At 48.9% G+C, this 18694-nt stretch overlaps 1 protein-coding gene across 12 annotated transcripts in view; it reads right to left on the reverse strand.

Annotated features, from left to right (window-relative positions):
* rassf4a (Ras association domain family member 4a) overlaps nt 1-18694 on the reverse strand; it is a 299412-nt gene that overhangs the window by 155525 nt on the left and 125193 nt on the right. Inside the window, exon 1 of one of the 12 annotated variants that reach the window (XM_038782773.1) lies at nt 2524-2545. The exons of the other annotated variants lie outside the window; for them this stretch is intronic. The gene's annotated coding sequence lies outside the window, so the exon portion shown is untranslated. Of the gene's footprint in view, nt 1-2523; nt 2546-18694 lie in introns of those variants that run through there. 12 annotated transcript variants of the gene reach the window in all.

Genomic DNA, 18694 nt, shown 5'->3' on the forward strand with positions numbered 1-18694 from the left:
CCCCCCCCCCCCCACCGGAAGATCCACCTTTGTTCTCAGGGGGTCCTCGCTCAGCTCCCATGGTGCTCCCGGAGATCTACCTCCATTTTCAGTCGGTCCATCTCCCTTCTCCAACCGTGGGTCAGTGATGTTGGCCGTCTTCCCAACGTGGCACCCCAGCACGGTGGTGGACTATGCAGCACTGACCCACCACTGAATGTGGGGTTAAACATCGGGGTGCCTAATTAATGAGATCAGGGCCAGAGGATTTAGTGTGTTTTCCTGCCAGCCGCCACTGCAGGAAAAACTGGACGTTCCCGCCCCCTGCCATGGAATTTTAGTCTCAAAATGGAAGACGACTGACCAACCCTCCATTTTATCGTCATTGGAGTCTTTCTTTAGAGCAAAGAAGCTGTGTAACCTATTATTATTAATCCAGTGTTTTCACAAGGTTGCATTATAATTATGAGTAAGGAGGACTATACATCCCACTTTTATTTTTCTGTCAAGAAGGACCTTGAAGCTAACTCATTCTACATATTTTCTCTCTCAAACTTCATTCCATATACTGATCATTCTTTGTGTGAAGGACATTTTTCTGATATTAGTCACTTACCTTTCATTAGTTTGAACCCACATCACCTTGTCACACTCAATTTAATATATATTCCAACTTCACCACTTTCCACTCCTTTAAATATTTTGTCTGCTTCAAGATCGCCGCCATTCAAACATCTCACTTCTAGTCTGAAATATTCAGGCATCTCCAGTCATAGAATTTACAGTGCAGAAGGAGGCCATTCAGCCCATCGAGTTTGCACCAGCCCTTGGAAAGAGCACCCTACTTAAGCCCACCCCTCCACCTTATCCCCGTAAACCCTCCTAACCTTTTTGGACACTAAGGGCAATTTAGCATGGCCAGTCCACCTAACCTGCACATCTTAGGGCTGTGGGAGGAAACCGGAGCACCCGGAGGAAACCCACGCAGACACGGGGAGAACGTGCAGACTCCGCCCAGACAGTGACCCAGCGGGGAATCGAACCTGGGACCCTGGCGCTGTGAGGCAACAGTGCTAACCATAGAACATAGAACAGTACAGCACAGAACAGGCCCTTCGGCCCTCAATGTTGTGCCGAGCCATGATCACCCTACTCAAACCCACGTATCCACCCTATACCTGTAACCCAACAACCCCCCCCCCCCTTAACCTTACTTTTATTAGGACACTACGGGCAATTTAGCATGGCCAATCCACCTAACCCGCACATCTTTGGACTGTGGGAGGAAACCGGAGCACCCGGAGGAAACCCACGCACACACGGGGAGGACGTGCAGACTCCACACAGACAGTGACCCAGCCGGGAATCGAACCTGGGACCCTGGAGCTGTGAAGCATTGATGCTAACAACCATGCTACCCTGCTGCCACTGTGCTATCGTGCCGCCCTTGTTTTCTCCTTTGTGATAACAGGGCGTGGTGCTATCCTTTCTGTGTTGCCTCCAGTATCGGAACTTCCGCCAGGCTTCCTGGCGACCAGAACGAGACACAGTAGTCAGGACGTCCTCCGCCTGACGTTCCGGTTGCGTAGTTTAACCTTGTGTTGATCGCTGCTGTTTGCAATGGTTGGAGGTAACAAACATCTCGTCTAGGAATATCCCCCGGTTCTGTTCCACTCCGAAGTGGCTGCTTTGGATGACCACTTGCGACATGTACAAAAAGGTTTGTAGCAAACGGGCTGATCTGTTGGTGTGCAGTCGGTGAACTATGACTGTTTAACGCTCTAATGTTTCTTTCAGGCTCAGATACAACCCGGGCCAGACGGGGATGTGCCTTTGCAAGCTCAACGGCTACACAAGCTCAAAGTGCCATCGGCGACCGGCCAAACGATATAAAGGTCGGCATATCATGCTGAGGTCTCTGAATAGATAGAGGCAACAGACGCTTTAAGCAGGAAAGGAAACAGCCAACAAAGATCTGATGGGCCAAATGGCCAGCTTCTGTGCTATCTACATTTCATGCCACTAATCTTGTATTCATCAATGCCTTTCAGTCATTTATACTGGAACCGTACATAGCCAGGGATGACCTGCGAATTATTCCGCAAGCAGCTTTTGGGTGTGATTTCATCATTTCAATACAAATATAATCCTCGTTAATTGTACTGAGCTTTACCACAACAATTACAGACCTTGGACTGTGAGACTTTTATTACGTTTTCACATTATAGTAACACTGAGCGGCTTCAAGCTAGTCTGCTAATGTTTAACTGGTGGGTAGTGTTTCCAATTGTAAATGGCACTTTCCCCTTCAATTACGCATTAATTGCTACCTATCCTTAACACCATCGGCTGTTCATCCAACGAGGGAAAATCGACCAGCCACTTGCCTTATTCACCTGTGTGGGACCTGGCTGGGGTGGAAGGAAGGCTCCATTTGAAGCGCTGTTGGTTTCGGCAAATGTAATTCAACGGTGAAGTGTCTCGCCACGCGGTAGCACAATAAAGCGTGATTGGATGTAAGTGTTATTACTGCTTTTCACTCACTTTTAGATATTCGATGCTGCCTCTGGAAAACTCCCCAGCCGCTCTGAAATATGGAGACAAGGGAAGACAAGTTTGAATTTCGCCCCTACTCTGCCATTAGCTTCGATTATTTAACCTGTACAGACTCGCAAGTCAAAATGCGCCCTGGCTACTTGACCCGAGACAAAAAGCTCAGATCAAGGACAGTCCAGGTGGCTACAGAAAAGGATTGGCACCATCATAATTATGAAGCTAGAATATTGCTGCGAAAAGAGACTTGTTGCTGAAGTTTTTCATATTGCACTCATCAGGACAAATGCAGGAACACCATGGGTGGGATTCTCCGACCCCCCCCCCCCGGCCGGGTCGGAGAATCGCCGGGGCCCGGCGTCAATCCCGCCCCCGCTGTGTCCCGCATGCTCCGCCACCAGAGATTCGGCGGGGGCGGGAATCGAGCCGCGCCGGTCAGCGGGCCCCCCCCCCGGCCCGCGATGGGCCGTAGTCCCGCCGCTGTCAAGCCACGTCCGCCGGCGTGGATCAAACCACCTACCTTACCGGTGGGAGCAGGCAACGTGGGCGAGCTCCGGGGTCCTGGGGGGGGGGCGCAGGGCAATCTGGCCCCGGGGGGTTGCCTCCACGGTGGCCTGGCCCGCGATCGGGGCCCACCGATCGGCGGGCGGGCCTCTGCCATGGGGGCAGTCTTTTCCTACCGCCTTGGCCATGGACTTCACCATGGGGGAGGCAGAAGTGACCCCCTCCCCTGCGCATGTGCAGGGATGACGTCAGCAGCCGCTGTCACTCCAGCACATGTGCAGACTTACGCCGGCCGGCGAAGTCCCTTCGGCCCCAGCTGCCATGGCGCCAAAGGCTGTCCACGCCAGCCGGCAGTGCGCCAACCACCTCGATGTGGGCCTAGCCCCTTAATGTTAGGGCTTGGCCCCTAAAAGTGCAGAGACTTCCCATATTTCAAACAAATAATCACAGCAATTTATACTGCAGGAGAAAACAGCGTTCACTGGATGGCAAGGTGGCTCTCATTGGCTGAGGGTTCTCTTCGAGTTCCCAATGGGGGAAACTGCAGGCTTCTGAAGCTCCTGGGCAATTCAAAAAAGGTGCACAGCTTGAACATATTCCTTTTGCTTGCAGAGAACAGCTCCCTGTTTATGATACTCAACCCCAGAATGTAGAATTTAATAACTATTAGACTTTAAAAAAAAACAATCCTTTCATGGTTATGTTATGGGCCAGGGTTTAGAGAACCCCAAAGTGTATCATGGAGTTCACCTGACCCACAACTTTTAATAGATTGTGGTATGGGGAGCACACGGCCCACTCTACAGGTGTGGTACAGCAGAAATGGAAAAGTATTTTTTTTAAAACGAACAATGGTTATTCTATGAACTCAAGTTAACCTTTTTAAAACATACAGTGAACATCTTAGCAACCATTAATTCAAATACAACCCCCAAAGACTACAACACTAAGTACTGCTTATGCTGTCCTTTTAACACCCAGAAGACCTACAAAAAAACATAACTAACAGAAGTACATCAGGTTAAAGTCACTACTTAAAACATTTATAATTCTGAATTCACCAAACGATCAAGAGATAGTATTTTCATGGCTCTGTCTGGCTTCAGCTCCAACACTGAAACTAAACGAAAACACACCCTGCAGCAAACAGCCTAAAACGAAAGTAAAAAGCTGACAGGCAGCCCAGCTCCACCCACACTCTGACATCACTGACAAACACCCTTTCTTAAAGGTACATTTCTTAAACACCCATTTCTTAAAGGTACTCTCACATGACAGTTAGGAAATTCAGTTAGGATATATACTATGATGGTTTTGCTTGCTCCCTGTTTATGATACACCTCAACCCCAGAATTTAGAATGTAATAACTATTAGACTTTTGAAAAACAATCCTTTCACGGTTAGGAAATTCAGGTATATACTATGATGGGCTAAAATGTTTATTATTTTTACACTGCATCCAAAGTCTTCAAGGAGGGGACACCATCTTAAAATTGGAGCAAAGCCATTCAGGAGTGGAGTCAAGAAGCACTTTTACACAAAGGGTCGGAGAAATCTGCAATTCTTTCCCCAACACAGGCTATTAATAGTGAAACAATAGGACTTTCAGAGCAGAGTTAGAGAGGTTATTGTTAGATAAGAGGTGCAGTATTGGTGGGAAATTGGAGTTGGGCTGGAGATCAGTCATGATCTACTTGAAGTGCAGGCCATGCTCGAAGGGCTGAATGGCCTTCTCCTGTTCCTAATGTTCCAATGCTACGAGCATCAGGGTCCTTGGGCTCAGTCAATGGAAATTAGATCATGGAATTCCTACAGTGCAGAAGAAGGCCATTCGGCCCATCGAGTCTGCACCGACTCTCTTGGGAGTACCCTAACCAGTCCCACTCTCCCGCGGGGAGAACGTGCAAACTCCACACAGTCACCCACGGCTGGAACTGACCCGTGTCCCTGGCGGCGTGAGGCAGCAGTGCTAAAGAACTGCACCACCGTGCCGCGTGACGTTCAGGGGAGAACCTCTGCTGCCAATACACTGCGACAGGTCTCGCTCACTCACCAGCCCTCCGATCCCATTTAATCGTCCCCTACTGCTTAAATCTTGTCACGGCTTTGCCTGTCCCATACGCTGTAACCCCTTGCAAGTCTTCAGCAACAATCTTCTGACCGCCTGTGGAAACCTCACCCTTTGCTGCAGAGGTGGCAGCTATTCCTTCAGCCAGCTGGATGCTGTGTTCAGGAATTCTGTCTGCCAGCCCTACTGCTTCTCCACTTCCCTCTCCTCCTTACCCCCTGCCCCCCCCCCCCCCCCCCCCCCCACCCCTTTATCACACCATATGTCCTCTTTGATCAACATCTTGTTTTTACATTACATCTCCATGAAGGGCACTTTTGGTGTTAACGTAAGAAATAGGAGCAGAACCAGGTCGTCCGTCAAGCCTTCGCTGCTCATGACTGACCTTTGGCTTCAACGCTATATTCCAATCTGCTCCTCATAACCTCCGACTCACACAAAATCACAGCCCTCACGGGAGCCCTTGTTTGCGGAGCAGGTCACTCTCGTCGCTCACACTGGAAGTCATCCAACGGTTTGCTGACCGCTCGGCCCAAACCTCAGAACGCTTCGGCCCTTGCAAGTCCGAAAAAAGACAGGTCTTGTGCCAACCCACATCGGCCCACCAACTCCCACGCCCCAACATCACAAGAAACAATACCCCCCCCCCCCAACTCAGTTCAAAGGTTCTGCTGCCCTGTGAGCATCCTCTCTGATCACACGAGACAGGTCGATGAACAACTCGTCCCCTTGCTGAACGCTTATTCCATCAACGCCACGGGAGAATACATCATGAATGTAGGGCAACCTGTCAACCAACTTGTGCACAGCAAGTGCTCACAAAGAGCAATGTCGGAACGACCAGTTAACCAGGTTCAGCAATCTTGGTTGAGGAATAAAAATTCACCAGGAGCGACTCTGTTTTTTTCCCCCGAATAGAGCGACTGGGATCTTTTGCATTCACCCGAAAAGGCCCTGGTGCCACATCCCATCCAAAAGGCGGCACCTCTGACCACATGACAATTCCCTCAAATGTAATGTGAACTTCTAACCATGTGACTCAGTGGCCCACTGAGTAATGACTGAGCCGTCTTCCACAACTGACACGAGTGTCTGTGGAAGATGTCACGTGTTAATCACCAAGACAGCTGCAGTCACCACAAAACTGAAGACAATTGATTAAAATTAACGCAAGGAAAATCTTTGCTGAAGAACATTAACTCTGGACACCGCCTTACATTTTAAATAAATCTTTATTTAAAGTGAACAGGTCTATTCTAGAATCAAATGGTTGTGTTGCAGATACTCCCAAAACACTTTATTTTAAAAATAAATTTAGAGTACCCAATTATTTTTTTTCCAATTAAGAGCCAGTTTTTTTAGCGTGGCCAAGCCACCTACCCTGTGCAGCTTTTGGGTTGTGGAGGCGACACCCACGCAGACACGGGGAGAATGTACAAACTCCACACGGACAGTGACCCGGGGCCGGGATCGAAGCCAGGTCCTCGACGCCGTCAGGCAGCAGTGGTCCAGCAGCACGGGGGCGGGATTTACCGACCAACCTGCCGCTTGTTTTCCGGCAGCGGAGGCAGCCCGCCAGCGGGAATCCCCATGCTGATGGGAAATCCGTGTGCCATCGGAGGGTCCGGAATATCCATCCGGCGTGAACAGGCCGGTAAATCGCACCGTCTTAGCCATTTATTAATTTTTATTTTACAGAATTTCCCGAGGAGAGTGCCGACTGCAGCGTCGGCACTGTAGCACAGTGGTTAGCACTGTCGCTTCACACCACTAGGGACCCGGGTTCGCTTCCCGGTTTGGGCCACCGTCTGTGCGGAGTCTGCACGTCCTCCCCGTGTGTGCGTGCGTTTCCCCCGGGTGCTCCGGTTTCCTCCCACAGTCCAAAGATGTGCAGGTTAGGTGGATTGGCCGTACTAAATTGCCGTAAGTAGCCAGGAAAGGTTGGGTTATGGAGATAGGGTGGAGGTATGGGCTTAAGTAGAGTGCTCTTTCCAAGGGCCGGTGCAGACTCAATGGGCCGAATGGCCCCTTCTGCCCTGTAAATTCTATGATCTATGCAGGAAGAATACGCAATGTTTTGTAATGACCCTTGCCAGGAATCATGAAGAAGCCACTGAGATTTCGGTTCAGAATTTTTCCATTGAAAGAACAGCTCACCAACTCAAGTTACATAAACTGATGTTATTAACAGGTGCAAGTCGGAATGAGTAAAGCGAAACATCCAAGAACTAGAGCGGATTCCAAAAGAATCCACTGGGAAAGGATGACAAACTGTTGAAAGTCAAACATCAGGACTTCTGACCTTCACCGTTTATGGTCACGGGGAGATTATACGGTCTGATTTGAATCATAAATTGGAAACAGGAAGCAAATCCCTGATAGTGGAATTAGTACCAGCGCAGTTTAAGGTAATGCCTCATTTTACTAATTGAGGTAAATTCTAAATTCATCTTGTAAAACCGCACAAACCTTGACAGAACACAAAGGGGGTCAGCACAGAGTCAGCGCACCTCTGGAAAGGTCCAGTGAGGGGGAGGAAAACGGTGCACCAGTATTTCCTTTCCTGGTGGTTAATCCAGACACATCTACTATCTGAATATTTTCACCCATGGTACTCCAGTACCAGTAGCCCCATAGTATCTCAACCAACCAGCTATTCATCAGCCTAGAATGTCAAGCGCCGGTGGATTCATAGAACATAGAACAGTACAGCACAGAATAGGCCCTTCAGCCCTCGATGTTGTGCCGAGCCATGATCACCCTACTCAAACCCATGTATCCACCCTATACCCGTAACCCAACAACCCCCCCCCCTTAACCTTACTTTTATTAGGACACTACGGGCAATTTAGCATGGCCAATCCACCTAACCCGCACATCTTTGGACTGTGGGAGGAAACCGGAGCACCCGGAGGAAACCCACGCACACAGGGGGAGGACGTGCAGACTCCACACAGACAGTGACCCAGCCGGGAATCGAACCTGGGACCCTGGAGCTGTGAAGCATTTATGCTAACCACCATGCTACCCTGCTGCCCCAGTTCATTCACCTGTTCAAAGCCAAGCCCAATATGAACATAGGAACAAAGAGCAGGGGGAGGCCATTCCGCCCATGCTGGCAACCAACCCCCTCCCACTGACACACACACACACACCGACACACACTGACACACACACCGACACACACACACACCGACACACACACACATCGACACACACACACACCGACACACACACACACCCGACACACACACCGACACACACACACACCCCGACACCGACACACACACCGACACACACACACACACTGACACACACACACCCCGACACACACACACTGACACACACACACCGACACACACACACACACCGACACACACACCGACACACATACACACCGACACACACACACCGACACACACCCACCGACACACACCCACCGACACACACCCACCGACACACACACCGACACACACACACACACACACCGACACACACACACCGACACACACACACACCGACACACACACACCGACACACACACACCGACACACACACACACACACCGACACACACACATACCGACACACACACACCGACACACACACACGACACACACACACCGACACACACACACCGACACACACACACACACACACTGACACACACACACACACCGACACACACACACCGACACACACACACCGACACACACACACACACTGACACACACACACCGACACACACACACACACCGACACACACACACCGACACACACACACCGACACACACACACCGACACACACACACACCGACACACACACACCGACACACACACTGACACACATACACACCGACACACACACACACCGACACACACCCACCGACACACACCCACCGATACACACACTGACACACACACACACACTGACACACACACCACCGACACACCATACACACTGACACACACACCGACACACACACACACACCGACACACACACCGACACACATACACACCGACACACACACACAGCGACACACACACCACCGACACACACCCACCGACACACACACCGACACACACACACCGACACACACACACCGACACACACCCACCGACACACACCCACCGACACACACCCACCGACACACACACCGACACACACACACACCACAACCACACCACACACCCCACACACACACACACACACACGACCACACACCACACACACACCACACACACACCGACACACACACATACCGACCACACCACCGACACACACACACCGACACACACACACACCGCCACACACACCGACACACACACACACACACACACACACCACACACACACACACACCGACACACACACACCGACACACACACACCGACACACACACACCGACACACACACACCGACACACACACACACACTGACACACACACCGACACACACACACACACCACACACACACACCGACACACACACCGACACACACACACACCGACACACACACACCGACACACACACTGACACACATACACACCGACACACACACACACCGACACACACCCACCGACACACACCCACCGATACACACACTGACACACACACACACTGACACACACACCACCGACACACCATACACACTGACACACACACCGACACACACACACACACCGACACACACACCGACACACATACACACCGACACACACACACAGCGACACACACCCACCGACACACACCCACCGACACACACACCGACACACACACACCGACACACACACACCGACACACACACACCGACACACACACACACACCGACACACACACACACCGACACACACACACCGACACACACACACCGACACACACACCGACACACACACACCGACACACACACACACCGACACACACACACCGACACCGACACACACACACACCGACACACACACACCGACACCGACACACACACACCCACACCGACACACACACCGACACACACACACCGACACACACACACCGACACACACACACCGACACACACACCGACACACACACACCGACACACACACACCGACACACACACACACCCACCGACACACACACTGACACAATTCCAGTTCAATTCATGTCCCAACCTAAATTAACACAAACAGCGAGGTTTTGTCAACTGACACCAAAATTACTGGATTGAAAGAGGAGCCAATCCACAAAATTGAGAGAAATAATGCTGTGAATTACTCAGTTAAGACTGACAGCTCCTTTTTCAGTCCTGTTGACAGTCCATTACTAAAATCCCAAACATCTTTGCCAACAGCCCTGCGCGTTGGTTGAATTGTTCGAATGGGATGGGATCAGCAACTGGGGGTCACCATCACCAACAGTCTGTCCTGGTCCACTCACGTTGATGTAACAGTCAAGAAAGCCCAACAACGTCTCTACTTTTAGGTTGATCTTAGATTAGGATAAATGGTCGGCACAACATCGTAGGCTGAAGGGCCTGTGCTGTGCTGTACTGTTCTACGTTCCTACGGAAGCTAAAGAAATTTGGCATGTCTGCATCGACTCTCACAAACGTCTACAGATGTGCCATGGAGAGCAGCCTATCCGGCTGCATCACAGTCAGGTATGGCAACTGCTCGGTCCAAGATCGCAAGAAACTGCAGAGTGTTTGGAACTCAGCCCAGCACATCACACAAGCTTGCCACCCTCACATTGATTCTGTATACACCTCCTGTTGCCTCAGGAAGGCAGACAGCATTGTCAGAGACCCCTCCCACCCAGGCATTGCCTTCTTTCAGACCCTTCCATCAGGCAGAGGGTACAGAAGTCTGAAGACTTGCACATCAAGACAAAGGAACAGCTTCTTCCCCACAGACTCCTCAACGACTCCCCCTCGGACTGATCTGTTCCCTGTAAGAACACTATTCACGACGCCCTATGTTGTTCTTGATCGTGTATTTGCTTTGTTTGGCCCCTTGTCAATGTTCTCTGATGATTATTCTCTTTGTCTATGTACGCACTATGTACGTTCCCTCGGCCGCAGAAAAATACTTTTCACTGTACTTCCGTACTTGTGACAATAAATCAAATCAATCAATCAGTCTGGAAGCATTTTAGTTTGGAGGTCAGCTTGGCTCGCAAAGTGCTGAGTAAAATGAAGAAAACAAAGAATTGCAGTGGGGTAGATTCTCATCTCACCGCCCAGGTGCAAAGCGAGCAGTAACCTCTTCGAAAAACTGCCCAATTTTAATTTCCATTGTGGCCAATCTATATTCGGTAAGCTGGAAACATCCTACTGCATAAATGAGACATTAATTCAGAAAAAATGATGTTTAGTGGAAAAACGGCAAACATCTGTTTTTGTTCTATTCCAAAAGCAAATATGATTTGAATCATAGAATCCCGACAGGAGGCCATTCGGCCCACTGAGTCTGCACGGCCCTTGCTCCAATAGAGCACCTTACCTAAGCCCAATCCCCGCTACGATCCCCGTAACCCCAACGGCCCTTTGGACAATATTATCATGGCCAATCCACCTAATCTTTGGGCACTAAGAGGCAATTGTGCTTTGTGCCAATCCACTCAACCCACACACCTTTTGACTGTGGGAGGAAACCCAGGCAGACACGGGGAGAACGTGCAGACTCCACACAGACACCCGAGGTCGGAATTGAACCTGGGTCCATGGCGCTGTGAGTCAGCAGCGCTAACCACTGTGCCACCGAGCTTGATTTTACTGTAATGTATCAAATAAACAGTTTTGGGCTGAGGATTTATTTATTTACTTATATATATTTTTCAAAATAAATTTAGTGTACCCAATTATTTTTTTTTCCCCAATTGAGCGGTAATTTAGCGTGGCCAATTCACCCAGCCTGCACATCTTTTGTGTTGTGGGGGGTGAGACATGGAGAGAATGTGCAGTTTCACACGGACAGTAAACCAGGGCCGGGATCGAACACTGGTCCTCAGCACCGTGAGACCGCAGTGCTAACCACTGCGCCACCGTGCCTTAGATTTTATGGTGTACCACATTTGATAGATAGGAGAAAAGACCTTGGCCGGAATTCTCCGGCCTTTTGTTGGCTGCGGGATGCTCTGGCCCCGTAGGAAGGCGCACCCCTACCCTCGGGTTTCCCGGTGGCTTGGGGTGACTTCAGCGGGAATTTCCATCGACAGCAGTGGGATTCAGAGAATCCCCCTACCGGCGAACAGCGCGCCAAATTCTTCGTCGTCGCCAGCAGCAGGAGGGGGCGGACTCGCGACGGAGAAGCCCGGCCCTTGTGGAAACAGAGGGTGATGCCAGTAGCCAAAGTAATCAGCAGGAAGAGTGGGCGGGATTTTAAGGCTGGGCCCGCCGTGTGGAACTCCCTCCACCGCCCCCCCCCCCCAAACGTCGGGCTGCCTAGCCCCTTGCAAAACACATTGGGAGGGGGATAGGCGGAAAATCCCACCATTATTTGAGATTCCTGAAGGCGTTTCCAAATTAATCACTCGGGTTAGCGAAGCTTTTCCTGCGAGCAAGCGGAAATGAGAGTGACCTAGGAAAGGTGTCTCAACACAGAAGCAAGGAATCCCAAACAAGGTTTGTTTAAAAATTCCTTCATGGAACGTGATGCTGTGGGCTGGGCTTGTGTTTATTGCCCATTCCCAGGGTGGGTAGAAACAAACCAAATCACTCGCCGTCATTTGGAGCAGAAAATACAGGAAGGATGACCGGTTGTGACCATTTTAATACAAAATGCCATCATTTCCTGCCTTTGTGAATACCTCTGCCAAAACATTTCATGGAAAGTTGGAAGATTAGGACTGTTCTCTGCGGAAAAGAGAAGGCCAAGTAGTGACCACATAGATTTTAAGACGTTTGAGTAGCTGCCAAAAATCTACTCCCCGCCCCTGGCAAATGGATCAGTAACCAGAGGTGCTAGATTTAAAATCACAAATCTCGGGGAAATAAATTCACTCAAGGTCTTTGACAAAGGGTCAACCAGGCTCGAGACGTTAGCTCCCCTTTCTCTCCACATATGCTGCCAGACTTGCTGAGATGGTCCAGTATTTTCTGTTTTTTAAACAAAATGTATTTTGTGACAAACATGTATCAAAACAGGGGCAAATAAACACCCCGGGAAACAGACTTCCCCGCAATCAACTAACAGTCTGTACAACTATTTTCCCTTTTTCACCCCCCACCCTCCCCTGCGACGAACAACTCCTCAAACGGGGCGGGATTCTCCCCTACCCGACGGGGATCCTGGCGTCGCGGAGTGGCGACAACCACTCCGGCGTCGGGCCTCCCCAAAGGTGCGGAATTCTCCCACCTTTGGGGGCCAAGCCCTCACATTGAGGGGCTAGGCCCGCGCCGGAGCGGTTGGCACCACGCCGACTGGCGGCAAAACCGGCACGACGGCCTTTGACGCCCACCGGCCGGTGTCGGGGCTGGCCGAAAGGCCTTCGCTGGTTCGCGCATGCGCCGGTGCGTCAGCTGCCTCTGACGTCACGACCGGCGCATGCGCGCTGGGGGATTCTCCTCCGCCTCCGCCATGGTGGAGGCCGTGGCGGCGGCGGAAGAAAAAGCGCGGCCACTGTGGGGGGCACCCCCCGGGGTCTGATCGCCCCGCGCCCCCCCAGGATCCCGGGGGCCAGCTCGTGCCGCCGATCCCACCGCCACAAGAGCTGGTTCAAACCACGGCGGCAGGAGAGGCCTCCCAGCAGCGGGACGTCGGCCCATTGCGGGCTGCAGAATCACGGCAGGGGGCTCGCCGCGCGGCGCGACACCCCGCAGGGTCGGAGAATCGGATGCAGCACGGTTCGATTCCCGTACCAGCCTCCCCGGACAGGCGCCGGAATGTGGCGACTAGGGGCTTTTCACAGTAACTTCATTGAAGCCTATTCGTGACAATAAAGCGATTTTCATTTTCATTCAAAACGTAAGGAATGACTAACCCACTACCATCGGATTTCAAGCCGACAGTGAAACTTTATAGCACCCCGTAGCATTTCCGGTTTTTCTAAGTGGCCTTCAAAGAGCTGGTGAACTGCAATCAAGGTCCCTTCGACTTTATAGACTTTTAGTAAGGATCAAATAAAGTTGGCAAACAAGTGTGTACTTTAATGATGTTGGCAGTGTTCACTTTGAGTCTGTCGCTTAGTTGGAAATTATTTCAGTCTTGATGGGCCATCCACACAACGAAGGAGGCTATTGTGCTCAGTTGTGATATATTGAAGCACACCTACTCTTGTTTCCCCAAATAAAATTAATAAGTAATAATATCCCCTTCCATGCAACTGATGATTCAATTAGAATTCATCTTGCTGTGGCTTGTGTATTTGTCATTATTGTGAACCGCGGCAGTAACTAATCTACTTTGGCAGACATTTCAAGATATATAGACTCATTGGTTAGCACTGAATCCAAAACCCACACATTCGTCACTGGGCTCCAGGAAGGGAATTCTATTAAACATTAATGCCGTGTTTGGTAATGTTCGACATTACTTACTGATATTGGCAACTGGGTCATACGTTTTTATGGTCAATGCCCATTTTATTCACAGAAGTCAGTAAAAAATATAGTAATTATCACCGTTACCATGGTGACATACATTACAGGAGGAGGCCATTCGGTCCTTCATTCCTGTGCTGGATCTTTGAAAGGGTTATCACCGAGTACTTGTCCAATTCCCTTTCAAACCTATTAATGGAATCAACATCCACCAGACTCCGGATTCCAACAGCCCTGGAGTGACAAAAAACAAATTACTGCAGATGCTGGAAACAAAAACAGAAAATACCGGTGGGGGATGTTTGTGACCATGGGGCGAAATTCTCCGACACCCCGCAGGGTCGGAGAATTGCCCGGGGCCGCCGAAAATCCCGCCCCCGCCAATTCCCAGGAGGCAGAGAATTCCTGCCACGGCGGGGGCGGTATTTTCGGCGGCCCCGGGCAATTCTCCGACCCTGCGGGGTGTCGGAGAATTGCGCCCCATGGTCACAAACATCCCCCACCTGTATTTTCTGTTTTTGTTTCCAGCATCTGCAGTAATTTGTTTTTTGTCACTCCAGGGCTGTTGGAATCCGGAGTCTGGTGGATGTTGATTCCATTAATAGGTTTGAAAGGGAATTGGACAAGTACTCGGTGATAACCCTTTCAAAGATCCAGCACAGGAATGAAGGACCGAATGGCCTCCTCCTGTAATGTATGTCACCATGGTAACGGTGATAATTACTATATTTTTTACTGACTTCTGTGAATAAAATGGGCATTGACCATAAAAACGTATGACCCAGCTGCCAATATCAGTAATAATGTCATAAGAACATAAGAACATAAGAACTAGGAGCAGGAGTAGGCCATCTGGCCCCTCGAGCCTGCTCCGCCATTCAATTAGATCATGGCTGATCTTTTGTGGACTCAGCTCCACTTTCCGGCCCGAACACCATAACCCTTAATCCCTTTATTCTTCAAAAAACTATCTATCTTTACCTTAAAAACATGTAATGAAGGAGCCTCAACTGCTTCACTGGGCAAGGAATTCCATAGATTCACAACCCTTTGGGTGAAGAAGTTCCTCCTAAACTCAGTCCTAAATCTACTTCCCCTTATTTTGAGGCTATGCCCCCTAGTTCTGCTGTCACCCGCCAGTGGAAACAACCTGCCCGCATCTATCCTATCTATTCCCTTCATAATTTTAAATGTTTCTATAAGATCCCCCTCATCCTTCTAAATTCCAACGAGTACAGTCCCAGTCTACTCAACCTCTCCTCATAATCCAACCCCTTCAGCTCTGGGATTAACCTAGTGAATCTCCTCTGCACACCCTCCAGCGCCAGTACGTCCTTTCTCAAGTAAGGAGACCAAAACTGAACACAATACTCCAGGTGTGGCCGCACTAACACCTTATACAATTGCAGCATAACCTCCCTAGTCTTAAACTCCATCCCTCTAGCAATGAAGGACAAAATTCCATTTGCCTTCTTAATCACCTGTTGCACTTGTAAACCAACCTTCTGTGACTCATGCACTAGCACACCCAAGTCTCTCTGAACAGCGGCATGCTTTAATATTTTATCGTTTAAATAATAATCCCGTTTGTTGTTATTCCTACCAAAATGGATAACCTCACATTTGTCAACATTGTATTCCATCTGCCAGACCCGAGCCCATTCACTTAACCTATCCAAATCCCTCTGCAGACTTCCAGTATCCTCTGCACTTTTCGCTTTACCACTCATCTTAGTGTCATCTGCAAACTTGGACACATTGCCCTTGGTCCCCAACTCCAAATCATCAATGTAAATTGTGAACAATTGTGGGCCCAACACGGATCCCTGAGGGACACCACTAGCTACTGATTGCCAACCAGAGAAACACCCATTTATCCCAACTCTTTGCTTTCTATTAATTAACCAATCCTCTATCCATGCTACTACTTTACCCTTAATGCCATGCATCTTTATCTTATGCAGCAACCTTTTGTGTGGCACCTTGTCAAAGGCTTACTGGAAATCCAGATATACCACATCCATCGGCTCCCCGTTATCTACTGCACTGGTAATGTCCTCAAAAAATTCCACTAAATTAGTTAGGCATGACCTGCCTTTTACGAACCCATGCTGCGTCTGCCCAATGGGACAATTTCTATCCAGATGCCTCGCAATTTCTTCCTTGATGATAGATTCCAGCATCTTCCCTATTACCGAAGTTAAACTCACTGGCCTATAATTTCCTGCTTTCTGCCTACCTCCTTTTTTAAACAGTGGCGTCACGTTTGCTAATTTCCAATCCACCGGGACCACCCCAGAGTCTAGTGAATTTTGGTAAATTATCACTAGTGCATCTGCAATTTCCCTAGCCATCTCTTTTAGCACTCTGGGATGCATTCCATCAGGGCCAGGAGACTTGTCTACCTTTAGCCCCATTAGCTTGCCCATCACTCCCTCCTTAGTGATAACAATCCTCTCAAGGTCCTCACCTGTCATAGCCTCATTTCTATCAGTCGCTGGCATGTTATTTGTGTCTTCCACTGTGAAGACCGACCCAAAAAACCTGTTCAGTTCCTCAGCCATTTCCTCATTTCCCATTACTAAAACTCCCTTCTCATCCTCTAAAGGACCAATATTTACCTTAGCCACTCTTTTTTGTCTTATATATTTGTAAAAACTTTTACTGTCTGTTTTTATATTCTGAGCAAGTTTACTCTCATACTCTATCTTACTCTTCTTTATAGCTTTTTTAGTAGCTTTCTGTTGCCCCCTAAAGATTTCCCAGTCCTCTAATCTCCCAGCAATCTTTGCCACTTTATATGCTTTTTCCTTCAATTTGATACTCTCCCTTATTTCCTTAGATATCCACGGTCGATTTTCCCTCTTTCTTCCGTCCTTCCTTTTTGTTGGTATAAACCTTTGCTGAGCACTGTGAAAAATCACTTGGAAGGTTCTCCACTGTTCCTCAACTGTTCCACCATAAAGTCTTAGCTCCCAGTCTACATTACCAAACACGGCATTAACGTTTAATAGAATTCCACTTCCTGGAGCCCAGTGACGAATGTGCGGGTTTTGGATTCAGTGCTAACCAATGAGTCTATATATCTTGAAATGTCTGCCAAAGTAGATTAGTTATTGCCGCGGTTCACAATAATGACAAATACACAAGCCACAGCAAGATGAATTCTAATTGAATCATCAGTTGCATGGAAGGGGATATTATTACTTATTAATTTTATTTGGGGAAACAAGAGTAGGTGGGCTTCAATATATCACGACTGAGCACAATAGCCTCCTTTGTTCTGTGGATGGCCCATCAAGACTGAAATAATTTCCAACTAAGCGACAGACTCAAAGTGAACACTGCCGACATCATTAAAGTACACACTTGTTTGCCAACTTTATTTGATCCTTACTAAAAGTCAAAGTCGAAGGGAACTTGACTGCAGTTCACCAGCTCTTTGAAGGCCACTTAGAAAAACCGGAAATGCTACAGGGTGCTATAAAGTTTCACTGTCGGCTTGAAATCTGATGGTAGTGGGTTAGTCATTCCTTACGTTTTGCATCAGTACAGCTCACGTGGAGTCTTATTATTTTAACATTTGAGGAGGAAGCGTGAGTTAAAAGATCTGTTGTAAACAGTGCTGAGTGCTGAATTGTTCTGGATACCACTTCTCTGATATGGTCAATAAAACGTGTTATGGGCCAGGGTTTAGAGAACCCCAAAGTGTATCATGGAGTTCACCTGACCCACAACTTTTACTCGATTGTGGTATGGGGAGCACACGGCCCACTCTACAGGTGTGGTACAGCAGAAATGGAAAAGTATTTTTTAAAGCAAAACAATGTTTATTCTATGAACTCAAGTTAACCTTTTTAAAACATACAGTGAACATCTTAGCAACCATCAATTCAAATACAACCCCCAAAGACTACAACATTAAGTAATCTTTTAAGTTTTCCTTTCAACATCCATAAGACTTAAAAACACCTTCGTACAGAAAGACATCAGGTTTACATTCGCTACTGAGAACATTTATAATTCTGAATTCACCAAATGATCAAGAGATAGACTTTTCATGGCAGAGAGATCA

This window comes from Scyliorhinus canicula, chromosome 22, assembly GCF_902713615.1.
Source record: "Scyliorhinus canicula chromosome 22, sScyCan1.1, whole genome shotgun sequence".
Taxonomy (NCBI): Eukaryota; Metazoa; Chordata; class Chondrichthyes; order Carcharhiniformes; family Scyliorhinidae; genus Scyliorhinus; species Scyliorhinus canicula.